This window comes from Octopus sinensis, linkage group LG7 (assembly GCF_006345805.1).
Source record: "Octopus sinensis linkage group LG7, ASM634580v1, whole genome shotgun sequence".
Lineage (NCBI taxonomy): Eukaryota > Metazoa > Mollusca > Cephalopoda > Octopoda > Octopodidae > Octopus > Octopus sinensis.
In genome coordinates, this window is record NC_043003.1 from 3,724,238 (window position 1) to 3,731,737 (window position 7,500).

The 7,500-nt window shown below is 39.0% G+C and overlaps 1 protein-coding gene across 2 annotated transcripts in view; it reads right to left on the bottom strand.

Annotated features, from left to right (window-relative positions):
* Positions 1–7,500, bottom strand: part of LOC115213802 (transient receptor potential cation channel subfamily M member-like 2) — a 161,042-nt gene that overhangs the window by 123,334 nt on the left and 30,208 nt on the right. The window lies entirely within an intron of this gene.

Here is a 7,500-nt window from a genome sequence, read left to right on the forward strand (position 1 = left end):
TGACAACTGGTGTTGTGTTGTTTACATCCACATAACAGTTTAGCTAAATTGACCAATAGACTTAAAAAGTATAAAGTAGCCGTGTGGTAAGAAGATTGCTTCCTAATCAGATGGTTCTGGGTTCAGTCCGACTGCATGGTACCTTGGACAAGTGTCTTCTACTTATAGCTTTGGGCCAATCAAAGCCTTGTGAGTGGATGTGGTAGACAGAAACTGAAAGAAGCTCGTCATATATATATATATATATATTATATATATATATATATATATATATATATATATACATACGTATGTATGTATTTATGTGTCTCTGTTTGTCCCCCACCATCGCTTGAAAACCAAAGTTGGTATTTACATCTCCATAATTTAGCGGTTTGGCAAAAGAGACTGATAGAATAAGTACTAGGCTTACAAAGAATAAGTCCTGGGGGCGATTTGTTCGACTAAAGGTGGTACTCCAGCATGGCCACAGTCAAAATGACTGAAACAGGTAAAAGGAAAAAAAAAAAATACACACACATACACAGAGCATGCATATCTAAGAACAAATTTGTTTTTTTTTAGAAAATAATACATATAATACGATAAGAGAGAAGAACATGGAATAATAATAAAGATATAACAAGAGAGAAGAACTTTATTGATGGAAAACCTGGATTGTCTTCTTTATAATCCCTGTAGCATCCATAGCTGCTTCTGTGCAGGGTCTGAATTGTGTTCATGCCTGGATTAAATGGTCCTGGTTCATATCAGACATTCCTTTAACTATGGCAGCTTTCAAACGATCCTCAGAGTTATGGCGATGTTGATTGACCCCTCTCTCAGCATTCCACACATATTAATCCAATGGACTGAGATCTGATGAGCTTGGAGGCCAAATGTTAGGGGTTACGGTGGTCCTGAAAATTGTCGGCCAGCCATCCTTGAGTTGCTTGAGCCTTATGTGATGGTACAGAATCTGGCTGAAATATGCACAGATATCCATTGTACACTCTGTTTATCCAGGGCTTCATCACTGTTTCCAAGGACCTCAATTATAAGCAGCAGTGTTAACACTAAGATGTTGTGGAAAGAAGTGAGGAGGCAAAATGTGTCCTTCATCAATAACAACTCCAAATGATATTTGCAAGAAATTTTGTGTGCATGGCTGTTGGAAGTTCAGGAGGATCTGGACGTAACCATTTGTCATTTTTTCTGTTATTCTTCTGGTCCTGGTTGAAGTTTTTCTCATCTGAGAAAAACCAAATCATGCCATGTTCTTCTGTCTTTTTACCTTTGTTTAATAACTTTTTAGATCTCATCCAACAATTAGTTTTTCTTTTTTCTGACATCAATCGACATCTCCTTATTACGTAAGACTTGTGCTGGATGCCTTTATAGAAAACATTTCAGATTCTCCCTCCTGACACATGGAGATCTTTTGCAATTGATCCCATGGACTTTTTTTTTTGATTTCTGTCAATGATTTTGCTGAACTTGTTGAATAAATTTGAGTTTTTTGAGGGTATCAGGGAATTGGTGATGCATTTTGAGTTGATACTGGTGATATGTTTCCATCTGAGGCTTCTAACTCCTTGCAAACCTTGTAGATGAAGCATTTGGTAACTTCTAAAAACTGAGCTATTTCTAAATTGCTGTGCTCAGCCTTTAAGGCCACAATTATGGCATGTCTCTTCATTTCTTGAATTAGCCGAGTGCCTACCATTATTATTTTCTGAAACATAAATTACATCAAATTAACTTAAAAACAGTTATAACTCAAAAATATATTCTCAAAAAACCCCTCAACATCCTGTAAAAGTGACTCTCCATTGGTTGTGACAACATGGATTCCTGTTGATCTGATCAAAAGAACAGCCTGCTCCTGAAGTTAATGTGCCAGTGGTTGAGTAGTCCACAGACATGCATACACTTAATGTAATTCTCAAGAAGATTCAGCATGACACAGAATGTGACAAGGCTGGCCCTCATTGAATCACTGGTACAGCTCATTTTTGCCAGCTGAGTGGACTGGAGCAAAATGAAATAAAGTGTCTTGCTCAAGAACACAATGTGTCACCAGGAATAATGTATGTATGCCATTATTGAGTTTATTTCAAGATTTCTCTGGGATGTAGCCAGTCCACTTATGCATACCTTTCCTTCTTGGGACACAAAACTCTGCTTGCGAAGACCTGTTGAGGCAAGTGAAATCAAAATCGAAATCGATCAAAAATCAATGGAAATTGTAGTTGCGATACCAGTGCCGGTGGCACGTAAAAAGCACCAACCGATCGTGGCTGTTGCCAGCTTGCCTGGCACCTGTGCCAGTGGCATGTAAAAAGCACCCACAACACTCACAGAGTGGTTGACGTTAGGAAGGGCATCCAGCTGTAGAAACACTGCCAGATCAGACTGGAGCCTGGTGCAGCCTCCTGGCTTCCCAGACCCCAGTAGAACCGTCCAACCCATGCTAGCATGGAAAGCAGACGTTAAACGATGATGATGATGATAATGATGATAGAAAGAATCGGTTTCTAACCTAGATCCAAGGTTCTTTCATTTGAATTTCAAAATCAACAACAGGGTATTTTTGCTTCAGATTTGTATGTTTTATGTATGTATTCTCATGCATACAGCTACATATCTAGACATGCTCATATATATTTAAATGATAGACTTCTGGAAAGTTTTACAGATTTTTACAGTTCCAGTGATGGATTGGATCTGCAGTCTTCGAATTAGGGTTAGGGTTTCTCCTTTCTCCTTTCTGGTTTTGAGAAGCCTAATTTCTCAAGATTGGTATTTAGGCAGTGTGTTACATATCCAGGGCCTCAATAATTACAGGTATAAACCTGGTATGTATGTATGTGTGTATGTATGTTTCTATGTATGTACGTAACGTATTTACGAATACAAACAATAAAAGGAACAATAACACAACCACCAACAATGGTAGCAACAACAATGACAACAGAAATAATATCAGCAACAACAACAACAACAAAAACAACAACAACAACAACACCAGCAGTAGTTAATCTATTGAAGTTGTTGGTCTTTGAATAAAGAGAAATAAGAGAAAATGAGGGAATGACATCTCCAAGATAGAGTTGGTAATTACCAGCAATAATTATGGGATAGGGGTTAGAGTGGGGGTAGGGGGGCCCGGGAGGGAGTCACGGTGTAAGGGTGGAAGGAGGGGGTGGGACTGTCAACAACAGGAAGTCAACAGGAAGAGATCAGCTGACCTTTAAACGTCAAGAGATTGTTTATTTAAATAATAACACTGTAAACACACCACAATATATACACCCTCCATTTGGATTCGACACCCTTAAGTAGCACTCTGTCTACTTTTTATTTGACCAGACATCACTAAATAATACGATCACAGACCCCTCTACCGTGCCCCTGGCAAATGCCAGGGGCATAGCTTAGTGGTTAGGGGTTTTGGGCTCACAATCATAATGTTGTGAGTTCAATTCCTGGCTGTGTGCATTATGCCCTTCAGCAAGACATTTTATTTTACAGTTCTCCAGCCCACTCAGCTGGCAAAAGTGAGTTGTACTCATAATTCATTGATGGTCAGCTGTGTCACAGTGGGTCTCCCTGTGAACTACATTAAGGGTGTACGTGTCTGTGGAGCACTCAGCCAATTGCATGTCAATTTAGAGAGCTGACTATTCCGTTGTAACCGATGCAGTGTCGGTTTTTCTATTTTAAATTCCACTGTACACTGCTATACACAACCCTCCTCACATTACTGCATGGTTTGTGGTGGTGAGGGTGGGTTGTGGCACAGTGTAGTGCTGGTGCTAGCGTGTTGTAGTGGTGATGTAGTGTAACTACCACTATTACTACCACCACCAACAACACTACTACCCAGGTGCAGACTCTGTGTGTGTGTGTGTGTGTGTGCATGCCTTTATGTCTGTGTCAGTCTTCCATGACAGCTTGACAACCAGTGTTGGTGTGTTTACACCCCTGGAATTTAGCAGTTCACAAACCGAGGCCAATGGAATAAGCACCAGGCTTAAAAAGCAATAAATCCTGGGGGGAAGCGGGGTCTGTTCATTTGACTAAAAATTCTCCGAGGCAGTGCTCCAGCATGATCGCAGTCTAATAATTTGAAAGATATAAAAGTACTAAGCACCACCACTGAGTACTGTACTTTCCTGGCCCTTCATTATTCAGAAATCTCAAAAATGAAACAAAATCTTCCTTTTTCCTTCCCTAATGAAGCAGGAAACTTTAGCGAGATGACAATTTCAGTTTACATCATTGAAAACATCAGTGTTTGCCTGGTTTATGCTATGGACCAATTTGAGTTATTCCCCTTATATTTATGCAAATTATGCTGGTCATTGTGTCCTCCCACCCCTGCCACATTCTCTCTATTATTCTTGTGTTCATTAATAGAATAAAGCTTCAGTAAATCATGGCTAGCTGATAAGGTTACACAAGGCAGAAACTTGTCTAATGCTGTTGCCTGGCTTCAATGCGAATCAGATTTTTGCCCCTCAAACAAGAAAGTCAGTTGTCTAAGTTGTTTCCCTTGGTTTTTGAGTGTTGCCAACAATTGCCACCAGGTTTGGGATGGTGGGAAACAAGGTGGGATGGGTAGGGGTGACCTTGTCCAGCCAGTATTTACAGCACTATGTGACCCCACCACTAAAAACAGGGGAGATCTTGAGAAATTATGGAATCAATGACAAAACGGGAATTGTCCAGTTAGAACTGGGTTTTTTTTTCCAGTTGGTTCTGAAACCAATCAGATTATGAAGAGGTTTGAGGAAAAATTTTGGTGGGGGATAATCTTTTGTAGAAGGTGGGGGAGCTTAGAATGCCAGGGTCAGGTTTGAACTGAGAATGTTTGGACTTAAAAGATGAGAGGACACAGCATCGTGGTCACTGGTGCAGGGTAGGGGGATGGAAGTTTGTATTAGGGGGGGCCCCTACCTAACTACAGTTCAGATGTTAGATCAATGATAACAATACATGAGGATGATGGTAGTGGCGGTGGTGGTGGTGGTGGTGGTGGTGGTAATAATGATGAGGGTGGTAGTGGCGATGTTGGAGAGGAGGATGGTGAGGTGGATGGTGGTGGTGGTGGTGGTGGCAGTGGTGATGATGAAAATGATAACGGTGATAGTGGTGGTGATGGTGATGATGATGATGATGGTGGTGGAAGCAATGGCCACCATCATGGTGATGACGATGATGATTAATATTGTTTATTATCTCATTGAAAGGAAACTCTTTTATAAAATTACATTGAAAGGAATGTCATAGTTCCAGAGTGAATGCCATAACTGGACTACTTCATGTATTATTCATGTTGCCATAACAGATTCACTTAGAACCGTGGAGCTCTGCAAATAATGGCTCCCATTGACTCTTGGAACAGATTCTGCAAACATAGAGATGCGATAAATATCATTATTCGTTCCTTATTCTTTCACAAAGGAATATCGGAGAAGAATTCAGACAAAGATATTTCAAGACTTTCATAAATACCAAAAACTTGATTGAAATCAGAAATGGTAGAGAGCCAAGTGTTGAATAATAAATGGAATGGACCCCAGTATATAGCTGGTATGCTTTTGGTACCAGTAAGGGTAAAAGAAATATCAAACCTGGCATAGTTTGGTGTTTAGAGGAGCAGTTCTCAACTATTGTTCCGAGGGCCGTATGTGGCCCTCAAGCATCCTTCAAGTGACCTTTGATAGTCTTCCGTCTATAGGCGCAGGCATGACTGTGTGGTAAGTAGCTTCCTTACCAACCACATGGTTCCGGGTTCAGTCCCACTGCGTGGCATCTTGGGCAAGTGTCTTCTACTATAGCCTCAGGCCGACCAAAGCCTTGTGAGTGGATTTGGTAGACGGAAACTGAAAGAAGCCCGTCGTATATATATATAGGTGCAGGGGTGGCTGTGTGGTAAGTAGCTTGCTTCCCAACCACATGGTTCCGGGTTCAGTCCCACTGCGTGGCACTTTGGGCAAGTGTCTTCTACTATAGCCCCAGGCCGACCAAAGCCTTGTGAGTGGATTTGGTAAATGGAAACTGAAAGAAGCCTGTCATGTATTGTGTGTATGTGTGTGCACACGTGTGTGATTGCATGCATATGTGTATGTGTGTGTGTGTGTGCATATGCATGTGTGTGTATGCATGTATGTGTATGTGCATGCATGTGTGCCTGTATGCAAGTGTGTATGTGTGTGTGTGTATGAATGTGTGTATGTGTGTGTGTGTATGCATGTGTGTGTGTGTGCCTCTGTTTGTCCTCCCAGCACTGCTTGATAATCAGTGTTGGTGCGTTTACATCCCTGTAACTTAGCAGTTCAGCAAAAGAGACTGATATGCATATGTGTGAATGCATGTGTGTGTTTGTATGTGTGGATGTATGTGTATACGTGTGTATATGCTTGTGTGTATATATGCATATGTGCAAATGGGTGTGTGAGTTTTTGTTTATTTGTGTGTGTGTGTGTAACAACCCTCACTTTTCATTTTCTTGTCTTCATATTTCCTCAATCTTTTTCTTTGTTTCAAAAATTAATTAATAAAATTATATTTTGCCATTTATCACCTCATTTAAAATAAATCACAACTGAAAATTATTATTTTTACATCTTTTCATAATTACCTCATCATTATTTTTTTATGATTTTACTTCAAATTTAAAAAAAAAACTCATTTTGTTTTATATTTTCACAAATATCAAATTAATACCATTTTAATTAATTTTAATAGCATTATATCAATCTTTTTATAATTATCACACCAGCAGTTACAATTACTTCTCTTTTAACAAGTTAATTTCATTAAATTGACAGCAAAACCTCCTTACTTGTAATCACTGCTGGATGGTTCTAAAAACACACCAAAACCTTCACAAATATTTCAAAACAATTTAAACAAAGTTAATTTCACCAACCAAAGCATTATTTTTGGTTGACACAATTATTTTAAAAATGAAATTCTATATGTAAAGACATATTTTAAGCACAAAACAGATGGGAATAACAGAGCTGAAGTCAAAACGAAGAAATAGCTTGAAAACAGCCACAAAATCATATAAAATTCACTGAAAATCTTCAGAAAAACAAATAAAGAATAGCGCTTAGCTGTGAAGAAACTGAATAAGAAGTCTTTTAGTGGAAATAAAAACTGAAGGTGAGAAACTCATTAAGTTCATAGACTCAGGAGAAGTGGGACACTATCAGAAAAATTAGGTGCAAACTAAAAGAAAAACAAAATGTTGAAGAATTGTAAAATGGTAAATTAGGAGGCTTGAGGTAAATGAATTTACAGACTAGAGATGTGCCAAAGAAATCTAGTTCTTTCGACTAAAAACAGCTGGGCAAAATTAAGCGATTTAAGAAATGGTGGTAAGAGATATTATATATGGGGTGCAGCGAGTTGTCTGAGAATCTACAATCAACAGCTTTTGTGTCAGATGTTCAAAAAACAAATATCTACCAAACAAATAAAAGAAATAATAACAACAATAATAAT